At 40.8% G+C, this 24,676-nt stretch overlaps 1 protein-coding gene across 1 annotated transcript in view; it reads left to right on the forward strand.

Annotated features, from left to right (window-relative positions):
* The window catches only part of CAMK4 (calcium/calmodulin dependent protein kinase IV), a 183,024-nt gene that overhangs the window by 139,132 nt on the left and 19,216 nt on the right, over positions 1-24,676 (forward strand). The window lies entirely within an intron of this gene.

Below are 24,676 nucleotides of genomic sequence, written 5' to 3' on the forward strand. Positions count from 1 at the left end.
ATGCCATTCAAATGTAGCAAATGATGGCAGGCAGCTGCATTCACATAAGAGAAACAAAAAGGGCTGCAGTTCTGTCTCAAAACACAGCATAACTCTTCATGCTGCTTGTAACCCGTCTGGGACAGGACATGTCAGTCGTGAGGGATTGATTTACGGTCGCTTGTTCCCTTGCTTGTAAGGATTCAGTGGCAAAACTGATGAGGGACAAATGTAAAAGAGAGGTCTGACTTCTCCAAGAGGGTTGAAATACATTTGAAAGAGTAGGCAATGATTCAGTGTCCATTCAGAAACTGAAGTCTTGGCGGTATTTATTTTGTAAATAATTATGGATTCTGCTGTTCACTTATACATTGGGTGAACATAAGCCAAGTTGTGTTAATAAGAACAGCATAGTGTTAGACAGAAGACTCTTAACAAGTAAGAGATGATCTCACTATTCTGAAGGATTTATCTGGTTTTCTGTGCAAGCATGACTCCTGCAATAATTTTGTATGTGTGGTTGTCTAGAAGGACAAACCAGTCAAAATAAATTAGTAAATCCACAAATAAAGTTAAAAGCTCCAGTCCCTAGTAAGCTCTGAATTTTATAACTGGATAGTGCAAAGAAAAATCTGGTAAAGTGCAGAGAAGCCAACTCAAAGACAAAATCTTACATATTTTGCCTTTGATACCCATGTGGTCACTGAAACTTGCAGCAAGGATCAGCTCCAGTATGTCACTTCTGAATACGGAGTAACCATTTCCAGCCCTACATGTTTTTGCACTTGTTTCTGAGTAAGACTGCTGTTGTGCTGTGCTGAGTCGTCACAAGAGTTATCAGTGGAGGTGTTCGAGCTGCCACTTTCCTAAGCTAAATTTCAAAGTAGGGGTCTGCAAAGGATGCCCTGTTTAGCCAGAATACAGACCTGCTTCCTTTTTAGACTTGCTGCCTTTTCTCCATCTCTGCTAATGCTCTGGAGGAAGCAGCAGACTGAAGCATGTATGTATCTGAGCAGATCCTTGAGCGTCTGTTTCAGGAACGCATGGAAGATATTTACAATTATGTTTTAGTGATATGAAGAAATGTTGAAATAATGTAATAAAGGTACTTTCTAAACTGTCAAGTAAGGTAAGCAGAAGACTGATACAGTTGGGCTAACATTGCTGCAAGAGCATTTGTTGAGAAATGGCTATTGAAATAGCCAGTAAAGCATGTCTCCTTTGGGGATCTTTTTAAGATCTGTTGCAGGTAACCCAGTAATCTAAGTTAAGGACCATATGTCAGGGCTGTTTTCTGGTGCCCCTGTCAAGCAGGATGGTGCTCTAAGCATGGTCTGTGGCTCACGTCATGCATCAGGGTTTGGAGGCAAAGGGCAGCAGCATGGCTTTGGCAGGCTGGCCTCTGCGTCTGGTGTTCCCAACACCACACAGATGTGTAAGACTTACCCCCTGGGCTGCGCGGCTCCCTGTGCTCCAGCCTGCTGCCAGCTTCCCCATGAAACAAATGCCAGAGCCAGCTGGATTTAGATAGGTTTAGAACTGTAACTCAGATAACTCTATCTTCCACAGAAAACCTTTAATCTATGAAAGCAAAGATTCATGAAATGCTACCACTCTTCAGGTTGAAGTACTCCATATGATGTAGTTAAACTGTTACACAGAATGGGCATGTGGCTTTTTAAAAGTAAGTTATTCATCTCTCTTACCTTTTCCTTACTGTTCTTCCTGGACTTCTTTATCTGTTGTGACCTTTTCTTTTTATTTTTTTCTTAGAATTGTTTTTCTGCATGAAATACAAACTGATGTATCTAAATAGTGAAAAATCATGGACTGGTTCGTAGCTTTCAGTCAGTTTTCAATTTGATTGATAAGTTTAAAATCATAGAGTTGATGTGCTTGACCTAGGCAAGGAAACAATTCTTTAATACGTTAGGGCACAGCTGAGCAAAAGAAAAGAAGTAATTCACTGGGCTGTGGTTTTCAAACACTAACAATCTTCCTTGGAGAGTTGGGGTTTGTTTCAGAGCTGTGTCCAATACGTTGCATGCTTGGCAAGGGTCTTTGGCTGAAATCCTTTCACGCAGCTTTGGAAATGTAAAAAGAAATTATACCAGCCAAATAAGGTAGCTCTTTATGCTTCCCTGCTGGCCCTCCCATTGGCGATCATAAGAACAAAAGCCTTCTTCATAGCCCTTCCCCAAAGATCAGCTAAAAGCATCCCTGACACAGCCCCTTCCAAAAGCCTTATCTGCAGCCAGAGGTGATGAAAAGAGCCTGGCGGCCCTTCAAACGGGAGAACCCTAAGACCCCAGAGTGCCCACAAAAGCCTACTCATGAAAAATGGTGTGAAAAGAACTGCGTACGCAGAAGCATGGCCTTGCCAGCAGGGACTGCAGAAGTGTTTGTCACTGCCCTTCTTGACTGTGTTTCTTGTCCCCCTGCTGTAGCTTAATGCTATTCTGTTAACACTGCAGGACTTGGGGGAGTGTGCAGTTGTTCCTGATTTGAAAAAATAGTTTGTATTTTATCAATATTCTGAACTCTGAATTGCACCTGGGGAAGGAGGTTATCTGCTGGGGCAGGGAGATATAATCCTACACTGGTGATACTTGGGGGTATCAGAGACCATGTAGACCTTCTCTGTCATTCCTCCTGTAATCCTGAGGAGGGGATTGCTGCATTAATGCTTTTGGTTGATCAATGAATGCAAAAAAAGTGCAAGATGGGAGGCCATAAATGCTATCCTGTTCCTAAAAGTCTGAACCTTTCCTCACACAGTCCAGCACGCCAGCAGAGGACTGCAAAGAAGCATGTGTCTAAAATGTTGGGAGATCAAAGACCCAGCTCTGAGCCCCTCTCTGGATGCAATGTTTTCTGCTGAAACAAAATTGAATTTAGTTTTATGCCTGTTGTCCTTCCCTTCCACTGCAGGTATAGGCCCTTAAAGCTCTTTAGATTTGCAGTGGGAGTAACTGCATGAGATTTGAAAATAAGCTGTAGCACCTTACATAGTGCAGTTTCCTTCAGCTGCTAACCGTTTTGATTTCCTCTTAATTTTATACCTAAATGTGTAAAATTTATTTGAAAGTAACAAAGAAGTATACAAGAGTGAAATATTCAAACAAGATTTATGCTTTTGAGAAGCTGTTAAGTTACTTTTCTTTCTGTGATGTTTGGCAATGCAGGCAATTGTACTTAACATTTCATGATAATTAGACTCAGGGACTGCTGTTTCAGTAATGACACAGACAGATGGAACCTTATAGTCAGAATGACTGGCTAATTTTCATTGTGTGGTTTCACTAAATAGTGATTTACTAAGGTACAGTGACCGGAGGATAATGTGCAATGAGATAGCTGTGCAATCCTCTATACTTTTCTTCATATCTGTCCCAGGAAAATACCACTCACATCATTTGCAGCTTATGGGGAAGGTAATGTTGTTCAAAGTGAAAGGTATTATGATTTTGCATGGTTTTTGTCCAGTGTCAGGAGGTTCAATCCCTAATTGCCTTCTAGCTCTAGTAATGTTTGCTTTGAATCAAATGCTGGTATCTCTGTTGCAGTTGTCAAGAAAGAAGTTCCAGTAAGTCAAGTATCACGCACTGAAACTCCCATCTCTACCCTTGGCTATTATTTGGCCACAAGAAGAGGCTCTGGTTTTCCCATCCTCACTACAGGGGATCCTTTAGGTGTCAAGTTCAAATCACAGAAACTTTAAAGAGCCTGTTTCTTTAAAGAAAGTGGTAAATATGATAGACATTGCATTTAGGCAAGAACAAGTTTCTAAGCACCACTGCACTTCTATGCAGGAGTGTCACTGACTGTAGAACTGTGGCCTGAGCAGGGTGAAGATATTTTCAGGGCACCCTAAAAGCATTTTCTGCCACTGGGACCTTTCACTGGGGCAGATAGCTCTGGTGATCACTTTATGGGCAGAGTTCATCTTCCATGTAATATAGTCATGGTATTTAAAGATAACTGTTGCAGTATATTTGTGAATGAATGTACTTTAAACACGTGGAAAAGCACTTCGAACTTGGCTTGGCCACTTTTCCTTGTGATCTAGCATAGGTCTATTTTGCTGTGTTTCCCCTGCATTTTGTGTTAATTTTCTTTTTTTCTAAGCAGGGGAACATTGCTAGCAAACAATACCACAGTGTTCCTTCTAATAGGTAGTGTGTTTAGTTTAATAGGTAAATGAATTTAGCTGCGTATTTTGTTGATAATGCTAGTGGGCTTGTTCTGTTCCTTAGGCATCAACGCTGACTTTGAGTGTACAGAACTTACATTTTAATTAACTTAGAAAATTGTTTAATGTGATTTAGCAATATAGCTCCATTTTGTACTTCAAATAAGTCTGCTCAGACCAAAGCATTCTGCATGTTAAACAAATGCACCATACTGAAATACAATATTAGGAATAAGTTTATTTAAAATGTTGTTATATATGGCATTTTATTAAGCTTCTTTACCCTATTTCAACATAAAGAGGAAAAGACTGTGTTGGAAAATATGTGTTCTGTGAGATATGACCTGGACAAACTGGAATAAACCCAGGGTAAAAAAGCTAAGGCTATGCTGGTTTACTGAAACCCTTTGTGAGGCTGGAAAGTACACCCCTCCACAAGAAGGGTGTGCACGCCAGGCACTTTGTCGCAAAAATGAGGCATCACCAAGGAGCTGCTCCACAGTGTCCTGCTGCCTGCTTCTGCATCTGTCTGAGGTGGATTTGCCCGCTCCAGAAAGAGGGTCCAAGTATTAGGAGCAGCAGTCATGCATGCTGCCTTGCTTGGGACAGTGAGGGTTGCTTGGAGTCTCAGTTATGCCCTGTTGGTTGATAAAAAAAGAAGAAAAGTAATATTCAAACTTTCGTCTTCCCAGATTTAAAATAAAAGAAAAAAAAAACCTCTGCAAGGCTGATAATTCCCTGCCTGTTAGTGGCTCTAACTCTTGTTTTGGCCTGGACTGGTAGAATTAAAGGCATTTGTCGACTACAGGCTGTGGGAGCTTCTGTCTCCTCTCCATGTAGTGAAGGTCAGAGGAGGGAATATTTTAAAAGGCTGTGCAATAGAGAGCAGCACAGTAAGAGTGACTGTTAGTTTGAATTCTTCTTATGTATTTCTGCCTTCAACCACCATTGCAACAGCAGTTTTTTACCCAGGATTTGCCTTAAGAAAACGGTGTTCTTAAAGCAAAGAAACTGATGCCTTCAGATATGGCTGGAAAAAATAAATACAAGAGGCCTGCAGCCGTTTACAGAAAAGTAGAGCTTCTTGGCTGCTCAAATTAAAGCCTCCTTTTAGTATTTGCTTTTTAGTATTTTGCTTCTGGCATTTCTCCTGAAAAGAAGTAGCTTGTCTTGAGGAAAGGACTGAAACGTTGCAGATTCACATATTCTAATGTGCACTACAGAGAAGTACATTCAGTCTTTAAGATGTAATATGTATAGCCTCAAGCATCATATACTGATAAGCTTTGGCTGAAGCAAGTAGAGTTGTCTCAAAGACTGAAGCCCTTCAGACTACAGATTTCAGGTCCTGTCCTGAATTTTAGAATACTTTGGTTTTGGCAAATGTTTTCCTAAAACTACACTTTTCCCTGGGGATTTTATTAACTCATTGTGGCATAGTTAGTTCACAGTGGGCAATTGTACCTCCAGAATCAATCCCCCTTGATTTCATAAAGGATTCTGCAAAAGGAAAGAAGATGCTTTGAATAGGGAACTGCAAACCTGCATGCCCTCTCACCAGCCACTGAAAGCAAATAAAGCCTCAGCTGAAATCTTTGTACATCTCTTTTTCAGAATTTTTAAAAGAGGCATGCCAGCAGAGATCAGCTAAAACGCAATACTTTCCTGGCAGCCACAGTATCTGTCACTGCATGACCTCTCGCTTTGCTTTTATAACTGTACATAGACTAGCCATGTGATAGGCAGCCAGCTAGTGTCCCCTTCCAGGATGGTCACAGCTTACCAAACAGGGTCTTAAAATACTGGTGGAGGATGTTGTCCCTCCACAGTAGTAGAGGCTGGTGTGCAGCACTAGGTACAGATGCACAGTTCCACATAGAAGCAATGTCAGTGTGATGTACATTCTTAATTTTGCACTAATGTATAACAGGTTAAATGCATGCGCTTTCTTCTAAGAAAAACGCATCTGTTTTTAACTCAGTTTGTGTACTGTGTGCTGGTATATATTTACATGCATACAGTCATCCACGTAACTCGATAGTCTGTAACTTAACATTGGCTGCTCTCAGTAGGCTCTGTAGTATTTTTTTGTGTGGAAAATAATCAGCTTTTGCCCACAGTTTATATGCATACTGTTGCAATTCTGTGAGAAAATCTTCCAAAACCTGGGATAAGATAGCTTAAACATGGTGGCAGTTAAAATAATTAAGTTTGTCAAAGATGTAACTGCAGTAAATGTCATTTTAATGGTGGAAAATGTTTGCGTTTTCATTGGTGTTATATTTTTGAGCTATTCCTTCTAAATCTTACATTTGATGGTGTGCCTGATATTGTCTGTTTCCTTGTTTGGAAACAGCATTGGTTTATCTGAAACTGTTCTGTCTTTGTTTAATCATATTTGTCTAAACACAGTTACTCTCATCACTGCAAGCTTACAGAAGCTGAATGCTGACTGCATGTAACTACTAGCTGAAGCCCCAAACTTCCTGTTCACTGATTTAGCAGGGGAAAAAAATACATGCCTATGCTGAAACATAGGCATACATTACATAAAAGAACAGATTTTACCATGATTCGATCCCCCATCCATCTGTATCCTTAATGCTGTGCTGAAGTCAGTGGAGCAAACACAGCCATTAAGTTTGGCCTTGTTGACTCCACAGCCTGGAAAAAAGGATCCCTGACTTTGCAGGGGTGCTCCCTTTTGGAGCCTGGGAAGGATGCTCAAATCTGAAATTCAACCTTTCCTTTCCATCTTCTCCATAGTTCTAATTTAGGCAGTTTTCTTTTGTAGTGTTGCCATCATAGATGTATCTTCTCACAGAGTGCTGAGCCACGATCATAAAACCAGTCAGATTTTTGCTCCAGAATTCCTGTTGGAAACCTGTTCTCATCCCAGTGTTACGGAACAGCTGTGGGTTTTCATTCCTCCTTCCATCTCCTCCATTCTACATGTTTATCTGCTGTCCTGAGAAACAGCAGTTGTTTCCCTTCCAAGCCTGCAACTTTTTTTAAGCTAAATAAGCCTGTATGTTTAATCTCTGCTCATAAGGACACGGACTTCAGGATTAATAGATTTCTTACTGGGAGATCTGAACCTGATTACAACTATTCTGGGAGAACTCCAATCCATAACATTGCAGGCACCAATGTTCAAGGTAAAATAATTCAAAATGGAACAAATTCTCCTGATCACTCAGATAAACCTTATCTTTACATGTATCCCCTTATAAATTTAAAATATTGCATCCCACTTATTTTTTTTCCTTGCCAAAATGAGAATTTTCATGTTCTCCAAAAATCCTTGCTTGTTCTTCAGTCCAGAAAAGACTCAATATATAAGCGATAGGTGTTACAGCATATGGTAGTGCAGCCATCAGTCTGTTCTGGCATCTGGTCTAACAAGAGCCTTGTGCAGCAGCACCTCTCTCCGTGGGAATACCTCCCCTCCTGTATCCAAGGACTGCATTTTTCTGTTGCAAAAATGGCATCACACTAGGTGTTCAAATTGTACATCTAGGATGTAGTAGTAGTACACCCTGTGGTGTATAAATACACCTAAGTCTCTCTCCTCCACTTGCATTTCCATCTGATGTCTCCCCATCTGTGTGCTCGGCAACATTATATAGATGTCCAGTAACAGAAATGGTTACTACCCTTGAGAGAAGTTGATACAGACCTCAGTGGGCCTGCCAATACGGAATGCTGTTCATCTCTAGCAGCCACATGAAACTGTTTATCTTTGCTGTGTGAGGAAAATGGCAGAGCTGTGTCTATTACAGGATGTGCTGTCAGGATGCTGAAAGATGCATAAAAGTGGATGGGAGCTGGTGCTTAATACAGATCTTGGTGAGAGTATCTCGGTAACAGAAGCGGTGCAAAGGGGTGTGAGAGACCTGAGCAGAAGGAGGTGGACAGGCTAAAACAAAGTCAGTGTGATAGTAGAGAAGAGGGGCAGGCTGCCAAATGAGCAAGAAAATACAAATGGCTTGACTATTTAGCCCTGTGGGATGAAGAACGGGAGAGAGAAGGAAAAAAGGTACCTGGAAACCAGTTTAAAAAAAAAAAAAGAAAAAAAAAGCAGCAATACAAGCAAAGATGAATTATAGGCAATCTCTTAGCAGAGGGCTAAATTGAAGAATGTTAATTATCCAAAATTAAAAATATAAACATAAGAGATTTGGAGACCTTGTCATAGATGACACTATGTAGAAGCTCAGCCTCATAGTCTGCAGTACTATCTTCGGTGTTGGCCAAAAGACTGAGTGAAACATATGTTTGCCAGTTTTCTCTGAGCCTCACAGATTGAAAGATGTCATTTTCAGCAGTAACCTTCCTTTTTATCCTTAGATAAAAGCTCCTTAGAGCTTCAAGATCTCTCTGCTCCACATTCCCCCTTGAACAGGAACTAGCAGCTCCTTAAATCATTCCTCTTTGACATGTTGTTAACAGCCTTGCAGCCCGAGCTGTTCTTGCCTGACAAAAGACAATCCTCATCTGAAATGCTTCCAGTGCAGCACTGAGCAGGCAGGAAAGTCATTTCCGCTTACTTGTTTGCAGCATTTTGTGTACTGCTGCCTTGGCTGAGCAGAAGCTGTCTCTCAGTAGGATGCTCACCCTGGCAAGCACTGAACTGAGATAGATACTTAAACAAGGATGCAGTTGTCATTTCCAGTTCATCGGTGGAAGAAAGTCCTCCTAGCTCATCGTTTCTCTTTTGGCCTTCCTGCTTCCAGCCTGAGTGTCCTTTTCCAGCCCCACTGCACGAGTGCTTGCAGCCTGCTTTTACCTGAGAAATAGGATTTGATGCATGGGGTGAGATTCCCCATGCATCAAATCCTATTTCTGCTAAGCAGCACTACCCACAGAAGCCACTAGAAACTGCAGCTAAAAAACATTCAAAAAGCTACAGTAAAAAAGGGGACGAAAGAAGAATACCTAACACACTCTAGAAGAAGCCTTTAAGTTGGAAAAATGGAAAATAATGATTTTCAGAGAAAAACTACCACAGCCTAACCGCTACCTTAAAGGCAAATTTCCCTCTTCAGGTAACAGAGCTGCAGCAACTTCTCAACATCCAGAGTGCAATACTCTGCTCCCATCCTTATGTACTGTTTCTCACTCCCTGGTGCCCCCATCCCTTCCCCATCTTGTTGTTGCTTTGCAGCCACCACTAGGTGCCCAGGTAACGCCCAGGGCAGTCAGAGCAATGGGGTACAGAGCAGGCAGGCGGCCAGGCTGTTGTGGGCAGGGGAGCAGAGGCACCAGGGCGAGGAGGAGGAAGAGAAGGAGGATAGGCAGCTGGGCTCAAGCAGGTCACTGCCTCCTGAGCCTCCCAAGAAGGGGTCTGGGCACCTGGCTGTCTGCATCACTGTGGCGCTGGCAGGGAGCAGAGGTGCCTGCCCAGCACTGATCCCCTGAGACTGAATGGGAAAGTTGGGTGGTTTTCCGTGGTGAGTGCTTTGAGAGAGATGATCTGGCTGGGTTTGACAATTCATACAAACTCCCCTGAAGGAAGATGAAGGAGTTTCTCTCTGCAGGGTCACAAAGCCAAACACGTATCTCCCTAGCTCTCTGCTGCAGTCACTGCCCTTACAGGAGCCATATCATGTAGTCTTCTTTATAACTGTTCTGAGCATCACCTTAGAAGCCATTCATGGTTTGACCTCCCCACACTTCTTGGAAGGTTGCCCTGAATACTTGGCTGCTTTTGCAGTGAGGAGCCTTTTTCTCATTTTTAGCATAAAGATATTCATAGCTAGTTTCTGGTTGGTTTTTTTGTGCCAAGAATCCCTCAAATTAAACCCCTTCCTTCCACCCTGCCTGATGTTTACCATGATGTAGTTATAGACAGTGGTCAAATCCTCCTTCAAACCTTTACTTTGCATTGCTGAACAAGGCACATTTGGTACCATCTCACCACACAGCAGCCTCTCTACTCCCCCATTGATCCCTGGTTCTCCAGGAGAGGTTTCCCCACACTAAGTACTTTACATCCTGGAAGTACTTTACCTGCTTTGCCCTTGGATTGAATTTCCTGCCTATTTTGCATTTCTCCTACTAATCTCCATTTCCTTCAGTGCAACTATCAGCTAAACCAGTAATTGATCTGAAGTAATATCAGATACCTTACTGAAATCCAGACATATTAATGTCTGTGATTGTTGCATGAAGTTTAGGTGATCAAAACCTCTGAAGATGAGGATTTTTTTGGTCTGTAAATAGTCCACAGGCAGAGCGTTGCTTTCTCCTTCAGCATCAGTGTTTACTTTCACATCTGCTGTTGTTCCCAGTGCGGTTGTGGTTTGATGCTAAGAGTTCATCTGAGGTAGGAGTGGCACCCCATGTTCTGAAATATGTTAAAATTAATGTTGATTTATCTTCCATTAGCACCTTTTAGTCTAGCAAATCTAGTTCAACCATAACCTGCAAAGGCTAAAGGGGGATTGGGCTCCTTTTACTTGTTTATACCATACAAAACAGTGAAAGGCTTTGAATTTTTAATTGTATGTTTCTTCATCATATTTCACATTCATAATTCAGGTCATAGCAAGCCAGAAGCCTCTATGATTAGAAACACCCATAAATGATGGCATTATAAAGAGTGAGGTGGTGAAAGCTAGGGTGTTTAAGAGGAGACATGATTTTCAATCAGACTCTTTGTAGTTCTTCAGTCAGATTGTTTTCTCACCCTGATCAATAGGAATTTAGCTCTTTACTTGAATGAGGCCAAAATAGCTTGTTCCTGTTAACACTGATTTAATTTTAGATTCAGAGATGTGAGATAAAAAGTGTTTCATCCCAGTTGACATTCTTGATTCTCATTACATGCTTTAATTTTATTTACTGAGATTTTGAGTAAAAGAATTTTTATAAACAAGACTTCAATACCATCATCACCTCAATTTGGAAGTTACTCTGTAACAGTAAATACATTATGTATCTCATACTGATTGCCAGACTAATCAATGAAGATCAAACTGTGGATCGGACAGTCCTAATTATCCTATGGCTATTTTCTAGTATGGGAATAAATTTAACCCTGTCCCTAATCTTTAAGTCTCTTGTACACAATATAAAAAGCACAATCCTAAATTAAAATAGAAAAAGAAAAATATATTGCCACCCTATCTCTATCCCTCAGAGTGCAGTGATAACATGCAACTGAGTGATGGTCATTGCATTTAATTCCACAGTTTTAAAACAGAAGGCCTCAACTCCCTTTGAGAGTTGCAGCATTGACTGTAGGCTGATCAAGGCTATAGAGATATTTGAATTATGATGGTAGTGCAGTACAGAAACCAAAACTAGCATGCACACTTTCATTTCTTTGAAGATAACAGAAACAATTCCACTGATTTCATAGGATTCATTGCAGTTTGTCATGTGTGGCTGATGTTTTTTCTAGCTGTAAGTCCTAATTGAAAATTACTGTTTACCAGTGGCCCGTAAGACATACACCGGAGCTGGTTTTGCATCCCAGGGTCCTGTGCCATCAGCAGCTTTTCTGACTACAGAACCCGAGGCAGACAACGGAGGTGGCAGCATGTTTGTAGCCATGATTTATCAGTGCTCACTGTGGAAAGCGCTCAAGTTATACAAGTTTGTCACAGATTATTGTCACTCTCCTACAGAAATAACCCTGATGGGGTGCAGTTTGGAAAAGGTTGGATTATATACATTGGGAATACAATCTGTCCACAAAGTAAAGTCTAAATACTAAGGGTTTCTTCTCAGTTCCATAGCTGTGAGTTTTGCTAGAGTAATTTACCTAGCACAACAGTTTTGTTCCACGCAAATATTTTTACAAGGTTTTTCTGAACCCTGGGAAGAGTATAGCACAATAACTGAGAAACAGAAATTTAATTTTTGTGGGTTCTTTTGGAGATCTCCATTATAATAGCAAAATTTGAAATTAAATTAAGATAGATCCATGCAGAAACTAGGAAAAATATGTGTGGAAACAGGATTCTGAAAATTTTTCACTGACAAAAATAGAATTCTAAATGAAATCTCTTACTGTGTCTTCCAGTATTAGCAGATCCGTAAAGGAGAATATTTGTAGCCTTCTGTACATTAGACACCAATAACTTAGTGAGTTTTAAAAATTGGCAGTGTTGCTTAAAGTTCTGGACTAGAGCACCAAATCCACAGGGAGATTTCCGTATTAGGCAGAAATTAAACATCCCATTTTGATCTGTTGCTGATCTTTCTGAAAACAGAGGAGCTGATAGGAAATTCAGGTTTACAGTTCGGCATTTCTCCAGGTGGCATGTGGTATTTCAGAATTCCAGTCGTTCAAAAAACAAGTGTCGGGTGCCTTGATAAGGTCATCATGTTTCCCAGCAGAATGTGAATTGTTCTTTTGCATTCAAGAGCCTGCACAAACCATGTAATATTCCTTTCCAGAAAACTCATAATTATATTAGTATGCAATGTGAGATAGCTTTTCAAAGGAAGCAGTCACCTACATAAAAGAGATATCCACAGCCTAATCATCCTGACCTCCTCCTCCTTCTAGTAGATGAGACTTTTTTAACTCCTTCCACTTATGTTCTTACAGGCATAGCTCATTTTTAATGTTTCAGGTTTTTTAAATATATGATTTCTTCGCAAGCATTGCTGATACCTTGTCCTGTACAGCAAAAATGTTTGTTCTTAATGTCATCACCTGGAGACAAATTCAGGCTTGGAAACCTAGAATGAAAATGGTTCTTACAAATTCTAGCTGTTTTGGGGATCCTAAATAACTGTCCATGCAGTTGGGGGGAAGGGTTTCAGATGAAGAGGGCACTGAGTGACCATGGTAGAGCTACAGTAGACTTCTTTTCTGGTTTTGGGTGTAAATCTTGTGTTGCAAAAGCATGAAAGGCTGGGATAGTTGGCAGATCTAGACTGCAAGGTGTACCTCGAGTGAGGGGATTCCTAAGGTATGGTGTTGCTGCCAGAAACGATATATAGTTTTCCTTTCTCGCTTCAGAACAGGAGAGTGCATGTGTCACGATACTGTGAGGCTGGGATCAGTCCAAGTTTGCTGCACCACCGCTGTGGTTTAATGTAATGGCACCTGGAACACTGAGGTGGGCCTTTGTATTGCACGGGGTGAGGGCTCACCTCTAGCAGATGAATAAATGGAAACACTTCTGTGCATGTAGACCTTGAGGGCTGTGCTGTTTAGAACTATGTTTTGTAAAAATTCTGTAACAAAAGTAAAAAGAGTTGTTTGTTTTTTTAAAATATATGGTCTAGGCAGTCCTTTCTTAAATGTAAGATGAATATTAGGCTTAGCAAGTGATGCTATTACATGTAGGCCAAGCTTCACAGTTCAAGGAAAGCAGTATAATTAACCCAAAACAATATCTGTGTGTTATTTACGCATAAATAGAAATTCAAATGCAGAAATATAAGTGTTCATTAGATACAATGATGTGTTAAAAATTATACATAGTTTGGGAAGAGAGTTTCATGGATGGGCAAGAGAAGTGTCACCCTCCTTCATTGTTTACCCTGAGATCTCACCTTTGAAACAACTGTCTGACCCTACCCAAAACATGCACATGAGGCTTTCTGTGCCCTGCTGTGGTCACGTGCGTCCTTGATGCAAAATTCCAGCAGTCTGGTCTTACTAGCATCCCACTACTTTCATTATGAGATCTCTGTGGATGCTAGTAAATTAGCTGAAGTCACTCTCTGTCAGCAATGCCAACTGGCTTGCAACAGCCAATGGCCCATACCATTAAATTGTGCCAGCCTTCGAAACAAAAGGGCCAGTTTCAAATTGCCTGGTGGGAATAATGTTGGGCTTGACTAACAGGGAGTTGTTTCGATAAGTGCTAATTTACCCAGGACTGTTCTAAAAATGTAAACAGTGTAAACAATTGAGTTTCAGCACCCAGGAGCACTCCTTGGCATGGGTTAATTTACTAGTGTAACTGTACAGTACATGCAGAACAAAATCACTTTACTCTTCAAAAGCAAGTAGTATAGACTCTAACCTACCCATCTAAGAGTTACATTATTTTAAGAAATATCCCTCTTAAAAAGGGAGAGAAATTAATCAAAAGCCATGAAATGTAGTGCTTTGATTAGAATAGAAAAAGCTAAATTATTGCAAGAAACCTAAAATATGTTGGTGTAGAATGAACAGATGTGCACCTCTGCCTATTATGGCCCTGTTACAGGTATACTAGAGCTATGGTTAGCAAATCTCTGTGGTTAGTGAAACTTAACACTGCCAGGAATAGCTTTCCATCAGCTAAATAGCTCTATGATGCTGGATATTACTGGGACGTGAGCTAGCACCAGGTATCATTGACAGCAGCTTCAGATCTATTCTAGATTGTGTTTTCATTTGTATCTTTTTAATTTCCTAATGACAAACCCAAAGACGTTACTGGCTTACAAAAACATTACTTGCTTTTCAGTAACCCACCTGGAATACAGAATCTACTTCTATTTTAGATTTGCTAGAATTACAGTGATGTTGCTGAAGTTTTTATTCTATACAGGGATGGCAGATATCTGCTGCAGATTTATGCCTTTGGCTTAAAGGAAGAAGCCTGATTTTGCAAAAGTCCTCCCTGCTTCCTTTTGAATTTGCTATAGTGGCATTAATTTACAAAGGCACATATAGTGGGTTTATGAAGCTTTTGAGGGTTTTTTTTAGCTTGGTCTTGAAATAATTTCATCTCTAATACCTTTTAAGTATTTTTTATATTTTGAAGTTAATTAAAAACTCTTGGTTATTATGGGTTTTTCTTCTATTTGTTTATAACGTAACTATGGTCAATAAAATAAAAAATCCTGAAGACAGGGAGTAGAACAAAGTAGTAGTGATGTAATGTGCGAGAGGTTCTATGAGTATTGCAAAACTACAGAGGAAAGGGGTGCCAATACCATGGGCAGGACTGCTAGTTTTTGGGTTTTGTTTTAGGGAGGGGGCTGCTTGTGGGGGTTTTTTAGCTCTCTTGGGGGTTTTTTTGCAACACCTCCTTGTGGAGGAGAAAAAAATAGTGTACTGCACCTCAGCAGCTCTGACAGATCAAATCACACATGTTAAGTAAATTCTGCCCACTGCAATTTTATGACATTACCCTGCATCTAATATCATGGTTCTTTTGCATTCCATCTGAAATGACTGAGTTTTCCCAAAAGAACATACATCCTTCACCTTTTCGCTATGCAGTGGGACAGGGGGCAGGCATATGGCATGTGCCTGGTAGGTGTGGAGACTGCAATGGGAAGGTTCCCCTGCACAAGGGTTCTGGGCAGTTGCAGGAAGAGAAACAAAATCTTTGTCTTCCTCACCCCAGACATGCAGAAAATGAAAGTTTAAGCAGAGTGGCTGTATGAGGAACATTGTTAATGTATGTTAATTCTTCACTGAATTCAGACAGTCTGCAAGTGGGTGGCTCTTCTGGATGGATTTAAGAAGCCGCCATAGCAAAGCTCTTCTACCTACTCTGATGCTGTGGCCTACTTACAGTTAAAGAGGAGAATTTCATGCCACTGCAAACAGTTAGCTCTCTGCACAAAGCGCACTTGTTTGGGATTTGTGTGGGCAGGTGTGTGCGTTATCCTCTCCTACATGTGTCAAATTGTACAGAAATGACAGTACATGATTTGCTGTGATCACACCTGGTGTAGTGTCATCATTGTTGTGGTTTAACCCCAGCCAGCAGCTGAGCACCACGCAGCTGCTTACTCACTCCTCTCCAGTGGGATGGGGAAGAGAATCAGAAGAGTAAAAGTGAGAAAACTCGTGGGCTGAGATAAAGACAGTTTAATAGGTAAAGCAAAAGCCGCGCACGCAAGCAAGGCAAAACAAGGAATTCATTCCCCACTTCCCACCGGCAGGCAGGTGTTCAGCCATCTCCAGGAAAGCAGGGCTCCATCACACGTAACAGTTACTTGGGAAGACAAACACCATCACTCTGAAGGTCCCCCCCTTCCTTCTTCTTCCCCCAGCTTTATCTGCTGAGCATGATGTCATATGGTACAGGATATCCCTGTGGTCAGTTGGGGTCAGCTGTCCCAGCTGTGTCCCCTCCCAACTTCTTGTGCACCCCCAGCCTGCTCGCTGGTGGGGTGGGCTGAGAAGCAGAAAAGGCCTGGACTCTGTGTGAGCACTGCTCAGCAGTAATGAAAACATCTCTGTGTTATCAACACTGTTCTCAGCACAAATCCAAAACATAGCCCCTACTAGCTACTATGAAGAAAATCAACTCTGCCCCAGCCCAAACCAGCACGCTTCTGCAACACTTCCCAAAACAATCTCTGCATTTCCAAAATAATTGCAATTATTGTTTTCTGTTTTGTAAAAAAAAAAAAAATTATTATAGCCCTAAATAAATTGTTTAAACTGTAAGCAACCAACTCAAATATTTGCACTTTTCCATAATCAGCAGTTATTAAACTACACAACTCCCAAAGCTGAAGCATACAGGATTTCAGGTCCTGTTCTGCATTCCAAGTTACGCGCTGCCTGAGAGATAAATGGAAGCACAGAAACAGGCTGCTCATAGTAGCCGTATTACTGTGCTTTTAAATAAAGCCTGAATCAGCTGAAGTAGTGGAATTTTACATGGACTTCAGTGGGGACAGCACAGTCTCAACAACAGATTATTATGTATTCCTATTCCTGTTTTGCACTTGTCACTCAGATATCTAAAACACAGCTTACATGTCACAACAGTTTCAAAGATGTGGAACCTGAGGTGCAGAGGAACTGCATCATTTGCCCTAGGCTAAGACTACAGTAGCCCCAAGTCACAGATCATATCCTCGTATCAGTCTGTAATTTTTGTGCAATTATTGGATGTGTGAACTATAAATTGGCTGATACATGCAGAAGATTATAACAGGGCATGTGTGCTCAATAACGATGAAAGCCACGTGTCTTGTTTTCAGAAGTCTACACCAATGTGGAGTGACTAAGTGTACATTTTGAATGATACATATTTGTCTCTCTGTACTCTGTAAGATCTGTGCTGAATGATTATTTTAAACACAAATTATATGGAGGCTGGCTTTGACTTTCTACATATATAAGGTGAGCTCACTCACCTTCCTAGGAACAGAAAATAGGAATGTATATTTTTTCTTTATCCTGTTACATTATTAAAAGTTTATTTAAACTTTCTCTTAACTGCATCAGAAACTTTATCAATTAATTACATCTCCATCAAACAGTATTGAGCTGTAATCAAACTAAATTACTGTGCAGTAGCTTTCATTATGCATTGACACACTTTTGTAACGGCTACAAAAAGAGCTTATTTACAAGTCTAGACTTTCTTGAAAAGGGAGAAAAAAAACCATGCTCTTTTCAGTTTCTGAAGGATGTAGTGACTGCATTTATATCTGAAGCTGTCCAGTACTGAATCGGCTTTCGTTCTCCCTTCAGGACCTTACAGGCTTGATTTTGTAATAAATTCAACATGCAAGTCCTAAATATATTCTGCAGAGTAATAAAACTGGTAGAAATTTTCCTTCTGAAAACATGAGCGAATCTGGTATTCATGAATGTGGCAGTCATATTATAGGCGTCCTGGACAGAAATTCATATAATGAAACCAGTGTCCCAGCCACATCAGACCACAGGTTTCTGCCCACAGCTAAACCAATGTGCACAGGAAACCATCATGTTAAAGAGGAGAAAAAGGAGCAGTAGGTCCTTGATCCAGAGCATTCCACAGCAGTGGCTGTTCAGCACTAACCTGAGAGGTTAGTGTGTTCAACCTTACAAAGCAGCACTGCCCAGAGGGGCAAGTGTGAGCTGGCTCTGAACAAGAGGCGCAGGTGGAGCTCCCTTCACCATCACTTTGGTTGTCTAATGAAGCTTTACAAGTGAGCTGGGTTCATACACAGCAAGAGGGTCTGTAAGCCAGACCAAGGGCTAGTGGACAGGCCAGGTTCACAAAGGAGTTATGGCATATGCACAACAGTAATAATCATGAGGACACTCACTGCTGCTAGAGCTGTCCCTGCTGTACAGCCTCTGTTCATTGCAACACTGGAGATCATGTTCAGAGTTGGGATCCAGTTGACATCAAAATCTCCTGGTTAATGAGGAGACATCATGAAACCCAAAGACTGTGCAGCTCACAATCACTCTCACAAGTGGAAACAAAGATATTTTAGGACTTTTCCCTTACTTGCTGACAGAAGGGAACTTGCAGCACTGCCAGCAGTGGCCCTGTGCCTGCCAGAGAGAGTGCAGGACCCTGGGAGCATAGCAGTGTGGTCAGGGGTCAGCCAGTTTCTCATCAGTCCACTTGAATGAAGGTTGGTGCTCAGCAACAGCACACCCTGGAGTTAAACACAGGCACGAAGTATACAGAAAGCAGAAAACAGGTCAGGTTGTTTAAGCCTGAGTTGGAAGAATAGCAGGAGTTCGAAGGCTAAAGTCAGAAAGGCTGGTGCAGAAAATGAAATTCATCTAGCATGAGATAAGAAGGGTAGCAAAATCAATCATCCTTATAAGAAGAAACCCAGGTGAAGGAGACCTATTGAAAGATGTCTAGGAGAAGGCAACAGTGGGTTTGCCTTTTTTTTTTTTTTCCACTAGTTTTTGGTAAAAGTTCAGCTATAAGTAGATGCCTAGCACACTTAACAGCAGTGACTGAGCAGTAAAATGTGAGCCTAGAGTAAGAAAAGACTAAGAAAGTATTCCAATCATTTAGATCTTTTTTAATTGGTTGCACCCAGTGACCTTCATAGCACAATCTTTAAAGATCAAGCTTTTTAAGTCTGAAACAGTTTTAACAGGTAACACTCACTTCTGATGGAGGCTGGGCAGAGAAGCAGATGTATATAGTACTCACTTCAAGAGGGAGAAGGGAGGAATTATAGACCAACTGCCATAACTCCACTCCCCAGAAAAAAATCTGCAGTAAGTAATGAAGCAAAGGAATATGAGGCACCTGGGAGATAAGAAAGCAGGGAGGTCACCAGTGAGACAAGTTTTTGTCAAGATCAAGTCATGCCAAATCAGTCTGATTTTTTCTCAAGTAGGGTAAGAGGCATTGTTAGTAGGAGAGGAACAGAAGGTATCATACATACTTGACATGAGTAAAGCTTTTGGTACTTGTCTCACCTGACAGTCTTATAATAAATGAGGGAAACATGGTCACGATTACATGATTTTTAGCTGGATGGAGACTGGTTGTCTGTAGTGAGAGAATGTCTATCAGTGTATCTAAATATCAGGAGTGGAGGTTCAGGAAAAATCTTTGGTCTGCTTTTTAGTGTTTTTGTTGACAACGTCAGATCATGGAATAGAGGATACACTTATGAAAATTTTGGACAACATAAAATTGGGAAAAACTGCAAGCATGTTGGAGAGTAGGATTAGAAATAAAACAACTTTGGTAAAATTCAGTGTCCTTTCTGTACTGTCAAGGACAAAACTGCACATGAATAGTCAACAGTAAAAACATGGGAGTGGGAACAAAACAGAAATGACCTGAAGGTTACACTGGATCAAAAGGCAAACAGGAGTGTGATATGTTGCAAAAAAGGCAAATAGTTTTATGAATACATCCTGTAAAATTTGTCAGGCCACAACTGGAATACATTTTTGCATTTTCAACACATTGATGCAAGTCGATACAGCCTGGAGGACAGCAACAAGAATGATCACAGGTCTAGAAAAGATGGTCTGTAAGAAAGAGTGAGGAAACTGAAGTCCTTTAGTCTTAGAGAGAAGAATGTTTGTGTACCTGGTAACAAGTACTCAAAAGGCTGTTCCAAAAAAAGGGAATAATCTCCTTTCTGCCATTACGGTATATAAGAAACAAAGTCATGGGCTTCAACTGCTCCTGTGAAGATCCAGGTAAGTCACAGGGAAGTACTTTCTAACGGTCAAGATAGCACAGCCCTGTAATAAATTGCTTGGGGAAATTGTGGAGTCTCTAGTATCAGAGGTCTTTAAGCATAAATTGGACAAACAACTGTTGTAGATATAATTGATGCTCCCAAGGAGCATAGAGAGGAGTAGATGATTCAGGGTCATTTCAGCCCTACTTTTCTACAGTTCTGTGTAATAGGTACCATAAATAAAATTAAGGAAAATGCCTAGAGTTTTAAGCAGTCTTCATTTGTCCTTTTGTCATAAAATCTTTCAAGTTAGATAGGAAACTGAATTATTAAAGGATAAAACAAAGAGCAAAAGGAACTCTCACACAGGACTTAGAAAGAAGCTAAAAAAAAAAAAGAAAGAGAAAAAAAATCCTTCTGCTGCAGTCACAATTAGAGTCACAGCAATTGTTCAGTCATGAGTTGCTGTTGTGTACCACAGGAATAAAGGCCAAGATGAAGGCTGCCTTTATTTTAACTAGTAAGTCTTTCAGAAAAGGGCCTGTATATTATTAGACCTAGTGTCATGCTGAGTCTGTCCTCAATGTTTATCGAAGAGTAATAAGAGTATCATACTCATTTTTGCTAGAATACCTTCCTCCCAGATTATCTGAGATGCTCTACACTAATACCGCAGTACCCCAGGGTGTGCCTGAAGCACAGGGGATTCACCCGCCTGGCCTACTTACATCTCATTGGCCAAAGCAATTGAAAATTTATTTGGACTTAAATTTGCTGATTTATTACAGACTGCTCAGGATCTCTAGTGTTTCCGTTTTACTTTTTCTTGTTCATTCTCTTTTGCTAAATGGCATAGGCATATTTTGCTGTTCAAAAAAAAAGTAAAATCAGAGAAGAATGTACGTGAGAAAGCATAATTTCTCTTCCTCGTGCCATTGGCCAGCCTCTTGGATGAAACTGCTCTGCACGGTGAAGACTTTTTCCACAAGGTCTTCTTCCATGGGCCTTGCTGTGAGATCCTGTGGAGGCCTCTCTTCTGCCTACATCCCATCAGGCCAGATGAAGTGCTGTCATTCTACAAGTAAATCTTACAGTTTAGTACATAGAAGTTACAGGACATAACTAGAGCTAAATATAACTATGTAATGTTGCCATGGAAATATAGGATTGTGATGTAAATATAAATTTTCTGTATCCAACTTATTTCACTGACACAAATTAGCAAAGCTCCAATCAGAGAATGACCATGCTTTTATTTTCTTTTAGTGGCTGGTATTGTCTATTGAAAATCAGAAGAAAGTGAAAACGGGGCATTTTAGCTACTATAAGAGTATCATCTCATGATCACATTTTATGTGCATGCTATTTTAAACTGTTGTACAGCACTGTACATCTAAAAACTCTTCATCCATCCAGAGAATTCAAATGATTTTCAAGTCTCACCTGTATCTTTTAAGTGGGGAATGTAATTTAGCAATGCCTAGATTGTGAAGTGAGTCAGTACACAGCTCTGGCTTGATACCTGGCCCCATATCTTCTCATTTAATTACATCATTTAGTCATTAAGAGACATAGCATACAAATAGTACAGCACAGGCTAGCTACTTTACAATGAGAGCATGCAATGTCCAAAGCTGTACTCCAAACTGGGAGACTCTTTGAACTTATGCTGCAGAGGCACTGCCTGCAAAGGAACATAACACTTATTAAAATCAATATGTGAGAAATAAAGTAAGGAACAATCAAAATAGAGTGTACGTAAATTGAAATAAGTGTTATACAAAGTGTATTATCCTAGTTTAACTAAATCCATTTCTAAATCAAGATAGTTTAACTCAGAATACTGTTCACGTTTATACAAGACAATGTAATTACCAGGTAGTCTTCAATACCAGGAGCTATTATGCTACATGGGGAACAGAGCTGTTGGGACTGGTGAAAATTTGCAAACAAGTCCCCGGGTATTTACCAAGTAAGGGAGCAATGCTGAAAATGGACACAGTCTTGGAAGGTCCCATTCATAGCAGGTTGTGGAGCAGGAGACATGGTCATTGAATGACAGGTGGCTCAGGTTGGATAACAGGAGGTCACTGCGTGTGCTGGAGACCTTTAGTAACAAGGCTGTTTGGAAGCAAATACCTTTTACAGAAGTCCAGCCAGCAGTCTCTCCCCTCAGAGGACTGGGGATCCACAAGGCTAGCTGGTACTTCTGTGTGGCTGAAGAATGGGATTTCTGCATCAGTGAAAACACTGGGGGGTGGGGGGTGAGGGGATGGAGAGGGGTGTCTGTTTTGCTCTTTTGTCTCTAAGTTCACAAGGAAACTATTGACCCCTTTGGCCAACGTCAACAAAACTTGACAGGAGGCTAGGTCTTGAAGATATGAGACGCCAACAGTAGGTCTGTTAAACCCATGACCTGGCAGCTTGAGGCAGCCCCAGCAGCATGCATGGCTGGTCCAAGCACCACAGGCATCATCTTGCGCACAAATATGAAGTCAAGCAAGAGAAACAGTGGGAGAGAGAGGACAGGGCAGCAGGGACTGAGATTAGGAATTGTAGTGACTGTGACAGGTTCTATGTGGACTGCAGGAAGAGGTCAGAGGAGGTACTATGGGTGGGCAGGAATTCTGGGCTAGGATGCTGGGGACATAAGGGAGAGGATAGGAGTAGCTGCAGGTGTTGTGAGGAGGGGACACAAGAGAGAGCTCAGACTACTGCAGTGGCAGTCTTTGAAAGACATGGGCTAGGTTATTGAGGCAACTCACATTTGTTGGGCACGCGCATTCTGCAAGTTTTCTGCAAATAGCGGGCTGGGTAAAGGAGGGAAATTTTCCTACATGTGTTCTTATGAGTTTGTAATAAAAAAGAGTTCACACTGCAAGTTCAATACAAATCTGTTAAAAAGTCAGTCAGTCATGAGACACAAGCATGGTTAGCAGATGTTGTTGGTTAGCTATATCTGAGAAGGAGCCCTGCGAGCCAGTCTCACTTTCCAACTTAAAAGGGAGGAAAAATTGAACAGCTTCTCCCAAAGTTATTCCCAAAATTCCCTCCCACAAAAATGCAATTCTGGGAAGAGGAGAAAATTTCTATGTTTTCAGCCTCACACCATAGAATATTTTTAAGATTATGGGCATGTATAAAAAAGGACCTGCTAAAAGACTGCAGACTTGGCTGGAACATTTCTCTGCACAAATCTGGTCAAAGATTTTTTGTACGAATGAATCGGAAGTGTCTGCTTTCCACCGAGTGATTGTGAAATGTCTGATCTTTCTCACTCTTACAGTCAGCTAAACCGATTTGCAGCACATGAACACAGATCAGTTCAGACATCTCTTTCTGTCCACTCCAACTTGATTGCTTTTGGTGCAGTCCCTGTGTGCTGTTATTACCTCTGCATGTCAAGCTCATCAGTGCCATGCTGTAGGAGCATCTTTGCTACAGTTAATGTCTTCAGATAAAGATGTATTTTTATCCAGGGTGGACATGATTGTGTGCAGCCATGCAGATGTGACCACATTAAATGATGTAGCAGTGTGCAGTCCATCAGTTTCCTTATATTGTTGCCTCGTTTTACATTGGATAACTGATTAGCTATCTCATTGTAGAAAACACAGCTGGGACAAGCATTTAGATTTCACTGTGAAGTAAAGTAGATGAAAGTCTTTGGCTGATCTCCACAAGCCACGTCATGACAAATACCGCAAATTTAGGGTTTTAGAGAAAGTCAGCAGAAAACATTTATTGCACTGTAAGAAACACACACTTAAAAAGCACTCAGTGCCACTAAAACAATGCCCAAGGAAAGAGTAATGTATTCTTACTTACCGTTACTTAATCACTGGCAACTTATACAAACTAAAATTCCAATGAGATACACAGTCAAGAATTCATCTCAGACGCTAACTCAAGTGCACACTGTAGCTGTGCTTTCTAGAAGAATATTCAATCATTTGTCATTTGCTGTATAACAGTGCACACACACTGTTTTTTGTAATAGTGAAAACACAGCTGCGATAGATGCTACTAAAATGTAGACCAGGAGACTTTTAAATAAGATAATGTGAATCTACCCTTAAGCATCTTTCTTCCAAGGCTTCAGAGGTTTCTGCTGAATGTTTTATCAACAAGAAATACAGAACTAGTTTCACTAGTTCATCTTTTTTTATCTACCGGTATACTATATATTTTTCCTATGTCTGTTTATAGCAGTGTAAGAGGCAGCCATATATTCCAGAAATTCTTCTTTCTGTTAGTGCAAGGCAGGAACAGCATCATTAAAGGAATTCAGTGGTGAGTGAGTTCACATGTACTGCATGTGTTTTGGCAAGACAGATGGATTTTTGAGACTGTGCAACTGGGTGATTTTAAAACCCTTGAGAAGTCTGCTCCAGGGACCCCAAGGATTTTGTAGTTGGCCCAGGACACGTACTGTATCCTTTCTACACAAAGGTGTCTGTTTAATAGTTTAATAATTGTATCACCATTTTCTTATCTCTCAGAATGTTATAATGTGCAGAAACTATCTTCCTCTGAGCCAGACTTCAGTATCTCAACATCTATCAGATTACTTCCTAGAAACTACTGCTTTATTTAAAAAGCCAATAATACTTTCTGAGATGTTTTTCTTCTCAAATGGACATGATGCTATCTTTGCCTTCCCAAATTTTATTTTCCTCTTCAGAT

This window comes from Haliaeetus albicilla, chromosome Z (genome assembly GCF_947461875.1).
Source record: "Haliaeetus albicilla chromosome Z, bHalAlb1.1, whole genome shotgun sequence".
Classification (NCBI taxonomy): domain Eukaryota; kingdom Metazoa; phylum Chordata; class Aves; order Accipitriformes; family Accipitridae; genus Haliaeetus; species Haliaeetus albicilla.